This window comes from Silurus meridionalis, chromosome 13 (assembly GCF_014805685.1).
Source record: "Silurus meridionalis isolate SWU-2019-XX chromosome 13, ASM1480568v1, whole genome shotgun sequence".
In the NCBI taxonomy this organism is placed as follows: Eukaryota; Metazoa; Chordata; class Actinopteri; order Siluriformes; family Siluridae; genus Silurus; species Silurus meridionalis.
This window is the reverse complement of record NC_060896.1, coordinates 5,046,707-5,058,888: the sequence shown is the minus strand read 5'-3', so window position 1 is coordinate 5,058,888 and position 12,182 is coordinate 5,046,707. Positions and strand designations below refer to the sequence as shown.

The window sequence follows — 12,182 nt, the reverse complement described above, 5'->3', positions numbered from 1 at the left end:
GATTAGCAAGAAAACCAAAGCTTTGCAGTGTATAGATGATGAGCTGAGAGAGCTGGACACACTATTAAAGCGCCGCCGCATTACAGATAAAAAGGTTAAATACCATCAGTTAATGTTGCAAGTGAAAATAGCCATGTTAAAGAAAGACATTAAAACTCAAACAGATTAAATGAAAAGATTCATTACAAAATAAATTCTGAACTTCAGAAGTTTTTTTTATTATTAATTTGTATTATTTTTTTATTACTTAATACAAAATATTGTAGACAGAATTTAGATTCTTTTTGGAGATATGTGTAGTCAATAACAAACGCAGTAACAACTTACGAAAAAATTCATGCCGTTCCTCACGTAACTCGTTTGTAAGGTGAGGAGCGTCTGTACACGCAGTGCATGAGTGTTCGCTTTTTTTTTTTTTTTTACCCATCTTTTTTTGAAAGGGGGGAGGGGGTCACCAACCATGACCTTGCAAACCCTCCAGCAAATGTGCAGGTGCACTCCTAATGTTTTATCTAATAACAATAGGCTACTAATCATTTCCAAGCTATTTTGCTAATTTATTTATTTATTTATTTATTTATTTATTTATTTATTTATTTATTTGACTTCTCCCCTAGGTGTAAAGCTGGGCTGAGGTTGGGGCGAGCATGGAGTAAAGCACTTTGGATCAGGAGATGATACTGAGTTTGGAAAAGACACTAAGAAAAAAGGGGATCAGGGTTTTCTTGTTTTTTTATCCCCACCTGTGTAGAATTCATTAAACTGTAACTCAAGATTAGGAAGTGGGCACCAGGTGCAGGATTGTGATCAATTGAGGTGCAGTGATGTTTCACACCCAACTAAATGACTGTAATTGATTACAGCTTGATGAGGCACTGAAGAACAGGGCTGACGCGGTCATATTCGAAAAGGAAAATGTGTCTCGTAAAAGATTTATGTGTGTTTATATTAGAAGTGTAGTGGATATATCCCTGTAGTCCAAACCACAGATTTACTGTGCAGCAGTTACGCCATATACATAGATTTTGTATAAATGTGACTGTTAATATGTGCAGACAAGCTGCATTTTGTGCCTAAATAATTATAAGAGAAAAGAACAACGACACAGAGGGAACGAATATTCATAGCTGCTGCAGTGTGAATATAATAAATATAAATAAACTCGAATCTCATTTCACAACATTAAATGTAACTATAAATGAATATAAAATCATTTAGTTGGCAGAAATGATGGTTTTGACAAATTGCTGTGAAGACTTAAACACTTCACCATCAATGATGTGCTTTTGTTTGAAAGAAATCAACTTCAGGAGTCAAAAATACAGTCCCCAACAAATTATGTTCGTAAATCAGTTTTGTTCGTGAGTCCAACAAAGGGAGGTTTTGTACACTTTTGACACAAATACACAATGTAATGCATTAAAAAAACACAAACACTGTAAATACAATAATTTTACTTTTACAGTACATTACAGTGGTAGTACACTACAACAGCTGGGATACAGGGGCTTGTTTTTTTTCTTTTCTTTTCTGCCTTTTTCTTTATTAAAATAATCTGTGTCTCAGGTAATAGGTGAAATTAATTCCACCCTCTCTCATTGTTTGGAATTTTAATTAGAAAAGAAACTGTATAAAAATGGCACTATGTAAATAAATAAAAAAAAGCTTAATCACTGTATTTGTAATGAGCAATGATCAGACACAGTACTGAAGAATAAAAGTTGAAAACGTTTTTGTTTCATAAATTATCAAAAACAAAAGCACCATTTACTTACTCGTAAACTAAAAAACATCTGTCCCCATAAAAGGACAGAATTTGGGAGATTGATCAATGCAAAAGGCAATTTATTTGATCAGTTTGACCTCTTCTTACTGTAGTGATACAGTTTTACCTGCATCAGTGTGGAGGAGTTCGAGCAAGAAAAACACAAACTCTGCAGGATGAATTGAATCGAAAGTATCTGTATTTATATAAACTCCTCTACATTTCCCTCAGCAGTGTTGTGTGTGATGTTCTCACCATGGCTACTGATAAAGTCCATTCTTGTGACAGCAGCTTCCCTGATGCCAACTGGGTCATGGAAATGATTTTACTATCTTTTTTTTGTCATTAGCTTATTTTGGACACCTTGTAGTTAAATGGAAATGCAAGTTTCTGTAAAAATGAATGTAATCCAGGTGCACAGGTGCAATTCTTAATCACAGAAAACAGATTCAGTGATGTGATGCTCCACACAGGCACCTCAGCAGACAATGAACAGAAAATTGTTTTACATTTTTTGCTGTATTCTTGATATTCCTGTGAGAAGTTGAGTGATGTAATGTGAAATAATGTGATGAATCTCGAACCTCTGATTGCTTCTGCTCTGAGCTTATCTCTCACACACCATTCTCCAGTAATGAACATCATCATATTAATACAAGATCCACCAAGTCATAGAGACACTACACAAACGCTGGTCTCAAACTTAAATCCCAGAATGCAATGTGGCTCTGCGATGAGGCTGACTTGGTTCAGGTGACCAGCATGATAGCGATAGTGTCGGATTAGCAAGAAAAACCAAAGCTTTGCAGTGTATAGAGGATGAGCTGAGAGAGCTGGACACACTATTAAAGCGCCGCCGCATTACAGATAAAAAGGTTAAATACCATCAGTTAATGTTGCAAGTGAAAATAGCCATGTTAAAGAAAGACATTAAAACTCAAACAGATTAAATGAAAAGATTCATTACAAAATAAATTCTGAACTTCAGAAGTTTAGATGAGCATTTAGGATGGATTTTGTTCTTCAGTTGTAGACCACTTTAAAAAGGCATTGACACACTATAATCAGAGATGCACAAATGGGGTATGCAGTACAGACGCTCCCCACTTTACACACATTCACTTTACGAACTTTTGCGAATACGAACAAACCTGTCCTTAAAGTCAAATTTGTCAGAGGCAAAAAAATTCAAAACGAGTCGACACGATGCGCACAAAAACAAAGCAGGAGGTAGTGTAATGTTTATTTAATGAGTTTTACATTAGTAGGCAACTTTAATTAGCAGCAGGCTCAATTCCCTGGTGTGCCTGTGTGATCAGACAAACAGCTCCTGGACATGCATCAACATCGTAAACAGTTCTGTCCTCGTCCCTGCATGTGGCTTTTTAATCAAAAATGATGACTCAATTTTGTACAAAGTGGTATCAGTTTGGAGACTAGCTTTGTTTGCTGAAAAGAACTTTATTTATCTTTGTTTACGCACTATACCTTTCAAAATAGTCCCCTTGTACAGCAATACAGCGCTCTCAGTCCTGGAAGTCTTCATTTCAAAGCGTGTCAAACTCTTTTTGCAATTTGCCCTGGATCTCCACAGTGGTGTTCAAACAGTGACCTTTGAGTTTGATCTTAATCTTTGGGAAGAGGGCAAAGTCCACAGGAGCCAATTCTGGCAAGTAGGGTGGGTGCAGAAGTGTGATGATGTGGATTGTCCTCCGATGATCATCATGCACAAGTTGCCGAATGGTTTCGCCATTTTCGGGGGTTGAGCTCGTTGAAGGTCTTCCTAAACTCTTGTCGTTTACCAGTGATGTTCTTCCTCGTTTATAGTGCGTGTGCCACTCAAAACACCTCAAATGACTCGTTGCAGCATCGGCGTATGTTCAACAGAGAAGCGGCAGTACTGTAGATGAAATTCAGAAGTCCTGTTTCCTGGTTTAATGCAGGTAGCAGGAGCTCCCTAGTTAGTAGTCTGGTAATGTACTGGTGACTGAAAGCTTATGAATTCCCAGAACCTTTTGTAGCCTTTTGTCGGATTCATTAAAATCTTTTACATTAAAAATGTAATTCCTATTTTGATATAATTATTTTGATATAATTATATATCTTTTCTCTGACATTAATGAAGTAGTTTCTAAAAGAGAGCGAAAAAGTGAGTATCAACACTCATGCAATTAAGTACAGTGCTTCTGGGATGCAATGTACAGGAAGATCTGAAACACACAATCTATCCTTATATAAACTACAGTTATTAATGCCAACCAGTTATACAAGAGACACATGTTTCGCAGTGTTTTCAGTGTGAACACTTACACCTCAAAGGTGTAAGGGGACAGCTGACTCGGCCTGGTGCCATCACCAGAGGGAGGCAGAGAGTTCCTTCCTAATTATAATTGGTAGAAATTGGCTCCACCTGTGCCATGGTCTACTTAAGGAGAGCTCTTGATGCACTTGGTGTTCAGGCCTTGAGTCAGCCTTGCTACGTGTTGGTGTCTTAAGTCCTGGCCAGTAACAGTTTCTTGGGTACCTCATTGGGTACCTTACTTAGCCTCCCAGAGACTCTTGTTAAAAAAAATGCTCTGGGTTTGAGCTAATTTGTATTTAACAAAATCCTAGCATTATATATCTGAAAGATGTTCTGCTTCCACCACTTACCATAATAATATTAATAATGCTTCCAACGCAAAAAAAAAAAAGGTTTTTGCCAAATGTACTTAAGTATCGAAAGTACTATAATTGTCATAATTTTTTATTCAAGACTTTTTGCTTAATTAACGCAATTTATGTGAAAAGACCCTAATGATACTCTTGGCACACCAATTTAATAACAGAATTATATTAATAAGTCAAACACTGATATCTATTTAAATGAACATGAGCCAAAAACTTTCTTGTCAACTTCTTGAAAAAAGAAATGTGCAAATTAGGCAACGGGTGTTGTGGCAAGTTAGAGTCAGGCGATTCTTCCATCATTTATTCCTCTCTAAATGTTCTGTTTGCTGTTTAACTGATGCTGAACTGTATGCTGATGATTAATAGATGCCTTCAAGTGCCAATCATAACAATTTGAAAACAAAGCGCTTGCTCTATACTGATTGGTAGATTGCTGCGTGATTGACCAGTTAAGCTTTTATCCTGGTAAATAAAAATTAACGACTGACTTCACAAAATGTAGTTTAGTAAAAAAGTAAGATTTTAGACTTTGAAATGTAGCGAAGTTAAAGTCTCCCCTAATGGAAATACTTCAGTAAAGTACAAATAAACGAAAAAGATACTTAAGTAGTAACGAATTACATTTGCTTTGGTGCTGTCCACTACTGGTGCTGAAATATATACGTGGTGCCGCACCATGGTTCACTTGATGTGAGACTATGGTTTCCAAAAGTACTTGAGATCGGTTTCCTGAACCATTCAAAGGCTTGATATCATTTCATATTATACCAAATGTACATAAGGTTGTGGTTAGGGTATTCCTCAAGCCCTGAATCTACATCTTCACCACATTTATCTTTCCATTTATTTTAATGGAATCTATCTATGTATCATAGTATCCCTATATGTACTTAGGTCAGGTTTTTGAATCTGGTTGAAGTGATCACCAACGGAGTACTTAGATTGTGGATATGTTTCTGTCTCGCTGCTGTTGGACTCGATTCCTAAATTTGACATTGACCAAGTTTTAATATTTATGCCTGAAATCACAGCTGCGATTAGATCTTATTTGAACAAGATTTTCTGTTTGGTCTCATAACTGACATGCAGGTTAAAAGGTTCCAATGATCGACAGGCCATTGTTGTCATCTGGCTTCTACTCAAAAACGTTTTTCTCTACAGGTTTAGCTTAATGACTTGAATCATAAAAAGTTTTATACTTCTTCATATAACCTTTTTGTAATCTTTGTACAGCAACTGAAATCTACCCGTGTGCATGTGTGTATTTATAACCCATATAGAAAAAATGAGAAACGAATCTGTGAAGCATCTCTTCACACACATGCACCCCCCTCCCGACATGTCCTTGAGACGATGTGATGACATTTTGTGAGAAATGCTCAGCTGGATATAACTCTGAAGCAAAAAAAAAAAAAAAAAGAGTCCCTTGAGCCGCCTGCACCTGGCAACCGAGAGTGAAGTGACAGTGACATCCCTGTGAATGCTAAATAAAAGACACAGCGATTGGTTAGGCATGCTAATACAGACAAGATGTACCATTGCAGGCTTAGATGTTTTATTAATGCTGTGCTGGTTAGCATGCTCTCTGTATTTTTTTTTTACAAAATACAGAAAGCACAACAGGGTGTGCAGTTGGTGCAATTGGTGATTGGATTGATGAAAAAGTTTATCAAAAGTTTTTAGAGGGAAAGTAGTTGTAAGGGCTCCAGATTTCATTACATGAGCCAGATCTTTCATTCAAACCAGACAAGCGTTACAGTTCTGCCATTACAATGCTGCTATTCCACCAGCTGGTATGTTTACCTGTTGTCATTAGTTTCAACCAAAGGCCATTTAAACAGATAAAAAACGCAAAACAAAAATTAAAGGATTTCACATGCATTTATTTTTATGCTATTTTGCCAGACACCCTTATTTAGAGCGACTTCCATATATATCAATCATGCAACCTAGCAGCAAAGGTTAAGGGCCTTGCTCGGGGGCCCAGAAGTGGCAGCTTGCTGTAGCTGAAATTTGAACTCCAAAGTCCAATGCTTTAACCACTAAGCTACCACCTAGCACCACATGCGATGCCTTATGCATATTGCATAAATCATTTAGCCTAAATGGAAGCTATATCTAACCATTTCATGTTGCAGTCAAATATGCTATGGTTATGAGTCTCCTACCAGAATCTGCTTCATATTTGGTGGTGGTGTTTTCAGTTTTACTGAAATAAAACATGATCTTGATACAGATTGTTTCTAAGCAAATTGTATCTAAAATTTGCAGGGAAAACTAGCTAGATAATATAATACCTCTTTAATGCTAATTCACCATTTGGTTTGAGTTTATTTTGTAATCATTATTCCAGCATTGATGATTCCTACTGAAGCTGTTGATCAAGCACATGGATGTCCCAATGCCACTCTAGATTTTTCCCTTATATGCCACAAAATGTCAGTGAGTGTGTGGACTTGGCATAAAGTATACCATATATTGCCATTTTCAGTGTATAAACTTGGGATAAAAAAATAAAATATGGTGATGGTTTTTCTTGTAAGGGTGTGGATAATGGTGCGTGTATCTTTTATATTCGGACCGAAGTGCCATCATGGCTGCAGGCAGGGTGAAAGGAGGGAGCTGCATGTGATTTATCAGTGCTATTTCATAAATTCAGAAAAGGCTCAGGGCTGCTCAGGGACCAGCTTTAAAAAAAAAGAAAGAAGCATCTCTGCATTTGGTTGATTCGCTTTCTTCTGTGTCACCTGTCACTCGTTCCATGTTTAACGTCTTACCTTTTACGAGTAAACACACTTTTAGCTGATTCCATTCAAATCAGTTCATTTATTGTTGCTTGTGTAGGACATAAACTGTCATCCTGCCAATGTTCTGCTAACTTTTTATTATGTGCAGTTAAGCTACACAGTCCTAAAGCAGCACAAATAAATGTGTAATTCAATTTCATTTTATAAGTGTAAATAAAGATGAGGTTTCTGGTTCCCACAAATTACTCTGCATGTGTTAGAATGATAAGAGGGGTCCAAGTCACTGAAAGTGCATCAAATCAAGATTTATATTATTCATTCTTCAATGAATAATAAAATTTTTGATTAAATTTGGAGCAATGGCTTCTGACAAATAATTTGCAATAATTAAGTTTATTTTTACATTTCTATCTCAACATTTTAGGCTATTTTAACATTTAATACTTTAATGTTTACCATTTAAAAAGAGGCAATGTTAGAAACAGTATATGAGGCCATGTCATAAAAAATATTGAGGTTTGACAGCTTGCATATTGGCTTTTAATGGCTTTATTGTTTGGTTAATTAGTGGTTAAAGGCCCCTTAATCATTACCTGCAGATGAGTAGTCTGCAAAGGTTTTAAGCTGGAAAGTGAAAATGGTTGAAAATAAAAAAAGATTTATTTTTTTTATCTTTTGACAAAATAGAAAAGTAATAAACAGAAGAGTTACACATTTCAAATGTTTTACTTTTGCACACTTGGTACACTTGCACAAATTCAGGTATTTTTTTTTGCATAATCTGAGTCAGGTGTATGATTAGCCAATGACACTAAACAGGTGCTAATAATTCATTCTGATATGTAGGTTAAAACCAAGTCATTAAGTGAAACCAAAACAGCTGTGTAGGAGCTAAAAACTAGGTCAGGAACAGCCAAACTCTGCTTCTAAGGTGAGCTTGTGAAAGACTCATTTATGTAAAAGGATATACACTATGGAAGCCTAAGCACAGCAACTAGACACAAGGTAGTTCTACCTTATCAGCAAGGTCTCTCCCAGGCACAGATTTCAAAGCAGACTGGCATTTCATGTCAAGGACTTTAGACGCAGTAATCAGCCAAGGAAACTTAATGCAGCAAAAGAAGGACACCTTATGCTTACTTCTCTTTTACATCAGAAGTTGTCCAGCAGTGCCATCAAAAACTGGTGGAAACCACTGGGACCTAGCTGCACCCTTCTACTGTCTGGAGAAGTTTGGCCAAAAAGGACTTCTTGGGAGAATTGCAGCCAAAAACCCATATATCCAACATGGAAACAAGGCTAAGTTACTAAACTATGCATGAAAACAGGAACTAGAGTGCAGAAAATGACAGCAGGTGCTCTTGACTGATGTCAAAATCTAAAAAATTTGGCTGCAGAAAAAATTGTTTTCCAAAGGGCTGGAGAGCGGTACAATAATAAGTGTCTGCAGGCAGCAGTAAAGCATTGTGGAAGTTCCTTGCAAGTTTGGGGCTGCATTTCTGCAAATCGAGTTGGAGATTTGGTCAGGATTAATGGTGTCCTCAATGCTACAAAATACAGGCAGATACATATCCATCATGAAATAACAACAGGAAGGCATCTGATTGGCCCAAAATATTTTCTGCAGAAAGACAATAAACCCAAACATACAGCCAGTGTCATTACAAATTATCTTTAAAGTAGAAATGAACAAAGAGTCCTAGAAGGTGATGGTTTTATTCTCCACAGATTCCTGATATCAACAAAATCAAGTTTGTCTGGGATTACATGAAGAGACAGATGGATTTGAGGCAGCCTATACCCACAGAAGCTCTATGGTTAGTTCTCCAAGATGTTTGGAAAAACCTACTTACTGAGTTCCATTAAAAACTGTGTGCAAGTGTACCCGCTGTTTTGCTGGCATAGAGTGGTCACACCAAATATAGATTTTATTGTTTTTTTGCTTATGAGCTATACAAGGGCAATATAAAAAATAATGTATTGCATTTTACACAGCACTATTGATTTGTGGCTCTATATTATTTAATTTTATTTTTTTGCATTGTTTTTGCTTCTTGAATACCAAATACCTCTGTCTTCATTTTATTGTGACACGTTTTTATTTATCTGGTTAGAGAGATCAAATGAACATACTTGGGATTATATTTAGGATATAATCTGATATATTACTTACATTTCTGCCCACAAAGTTTGCTCAGATGCTATCAGAATTGAGAAATCCATCAGTGGCCTGGAAATCGCTCTGTGGAAATCACACAGCATTATAGTGCAGCAGTGGGAACATGAGCAAGGTGAAATGGGAGCAGTAGAAAAGGTGATCACAACTGAATGCCAAAGAAGTGAGAATATTTCATATATATTTTTATATTGAGATGTCCTGTCTGGTTTCACTAGCATAGATGCTAATTTTCCCTGGAAATAAGAATACACTGCCACTAGTCTCTTTGCAGAAACAATGTAAAAAACATTAAGCCACAGTTAGTTTCCTTATTTGGACACATCAAATGTTTGTTGTCTAATTTCTCATGACAGATTGTACCCATAGTTCAATACAGAGATGACAGCATCTATAATCAGAGCACAGCAGAGACACATATATACAGTATATATAAAACTAGGAGACAGACAAACTAACTCTGTGGAAAAGGGAGCTCTACTTCATGTTGGCTAGAAACTGCAAAGTGTATTGCATGTGTTCTGAATACATAACCTAGATATTTTGAACACCACCCTATTTCTGGCATTACTGGATTAAAAAAATGCAGAGCATGTTCTACGTTGTGCTTTTAGTCATGATTCTAAAACAGCTTTGCACTCTATTGTGACAGACAAATTTATGGAAAAGAAATATAAACAATTGAATTATTGTGATGTTTTAAGCTAATTATCCCAATACTGGAGTGGTATGTTTAAAATAAAAGAACGGAGGTGTTGAATCTGTGCAGAGTACAATGAAATCGTCCATAGGTCATGTATGGAACCCTAGGTTCCTGAGGGAACCAGAGCTGCGTCGAAAACTCTTTGGGAACGGCTCGCGTTGTTTACGCTCTAAATCAGGTGCAAAATCCTGCCAATAGGCAAGTCCTGAGTTCATTGGCGGGCGATGTCACGTAAACCAGGAAGCTACAAAATGGGTGAGCAATGGTAGCTATATTTGCTTCTGAAAAAAGGAGAAGGTAAGCGCTACAGGGATGCAGGGAGTATGTCCCATGTAACCCTAGTTCCCTTAGGGAACTAGGGTTACATACGTAACTTAGTGACGTTCCCTTCAGAGGAGCCGGGAGTGGACCAGCAGGGTGAACCAGCCAGCAGCTTTACAATGTCCTGGAGAGGAACTCCAATGGACCAGGCCGTAGAGAGAGAGAAACAGAGGGGACAGTGCTAAGTCTCCTGAGTCGCAAACAGATCCACCTGGGCTCTGTAATATCTCTGCCATATCTGCTCCACCACCTCGGGGTGGAGTCTCCATTCCCCGGGCCTCAGCCCTTGCCTTGAAAGCTCCAATTCAACCAGCCCGGGATGTAAACTGCTCTCAGCAAGAGGAGTTTCCCCTGGGACCATAGGAGGATCTGCAGGGGGCGAGACCGGAGACTGCCCCTTGTGGTTGATGTACGAGGTCTCGGAGGAAGTGTTCCAGTGCCAAGAACACGGCCATGATCTCCAGGCAGCCCACCCGTGAGAGATTCCGTGCCACATTCTGCCATCCTTCTTCGGAACAACGAAGTACTGGCTATAGTAGCCTGAACCACCTCGATGGCCTCTTTCCTTAGGAGGGTGTGCACTTCCTGTTCTAGGACCAGAGCCTGCTTGTGTCCCACCATGGTGAGCCCGTTGTACCAGGGAGGAGAGGACCCGAACTGAATCGAGTAGCCCCTCTCTACTGTGTGCAGGACCCACCGAGATACGTCTGGCAGGCCTTCCCAATCTGCCAGGAAATCTTTTAGGGAATCTGGTCCGAGTGGCAACGCTCTGCTTTTGGGCTTCGCGCTGCCCAGGCTGTGGTTGTGCCCACCGAGCAGCCTTGTGAGAGCAGGAGGGAAGTACCACTGAAATGCTGCTGTGGTCTCATGAACCTGTCAGAATTACCTACAGCGTCACCTGAACAGGCCAGGAGGAGCCACTAGGGCATTCAGAAGGAAAGCCCTGTCCCTGTCGGGAATCTCCACTTACAGAGTGAGCCACAAAAGCCTTTCTGTGGCTACTAGAGCTGACATGGACTGACTGACGGCCCACGCAGTACCCTATGTAACTCCTAATCGTCAGCCTGGAAGAAGGAACCGCCGAAGCTGGCGCTTTCCCCAGGGAAATGGAGCTAGGCCCAGCAGGAGAGGCTAGAGAGGACTCATCCATCTCCATGCCTTCTACTCGGTCAGATTCATACACAAAGCGCTTACCTGAACAAAAAGAAGCTAATATCGCTACCATCACTTACCCGTTTTGTAGCTTCCTGGTTTACGCAACGTCGCCCACCACGACTTCAAAATCACGACTTGCCTATTGGCTGGATTTTACACGTGATTCAGTGTGAACAATGCGAGGCATTCCCAAAGCGTTTTCGACGCAGCTCATTGATTATCTTTGATACTCAGTAAAATTAGAAAGTAGGCAAAAAGTACTTAAGTAGATCAACGAAAAACATTTACTCAATACTTTATACCACTGATAATTTATATCATTATGTAGCATGTTAACAGATGTCTAAATGATTGTTATTTTGAAAGAACTAATAAGTAATAGGACTTTTCACAGTAACAGATTTGAATACGTAATATTATTCCATCTTTTACTTTTGTAATCAAGTCCATATCACTTCCAGGTTGTAATAGTATGAAAGGTAGTGTTACAACATCAGTTTCTTTCTCATGCAGTCTCAGGGATGTTAAAATTCCCACTGTAGCACTGTCGCAGTGTTGAGTAATGAACTCTGTGTGTATATTCAGCAAGGTGTGATGATTATGGAATTATTCTGCATCCCGCATCTCTTAAGATGTTCACTCAAA

At 38.5% G+C, this 12,182-nt stretch overlaps 1 protein-coding gene across 11 annotated transcripts in view; it reads left to right on the top strand.

Annotated features, from left to right (window-relative positions):
- Positions 1 to 12,182, top strand: part of LOC124395768 (carbohydrate sulfotransferase 8-like) — a 102,982-nt gene that overhangs the window by 7,037 nt on the left and 83,763 nt on the right. Inside the window, exon 2 of one of the 11 annotated variants that reach the window (XR_006927675.1) lies at positions 618 to 1,674. The exons of 8 other annotated variants lie outside the window; for them this stretch is intronic. The gene's annotated coding sequence lies outside the window, so the exon portion shown is untranslated. Of the gene's footprint in view, positions 1 to 617; positions 1,675 to 8,074; positions 8,114 to 8,317; positions 9,000 to 12,182 lie in introns of those variants that run through there. 2 more of the 11 variants (XM_046864594.1, XM_046864593.1) reach the window with 2 other exon arrangements.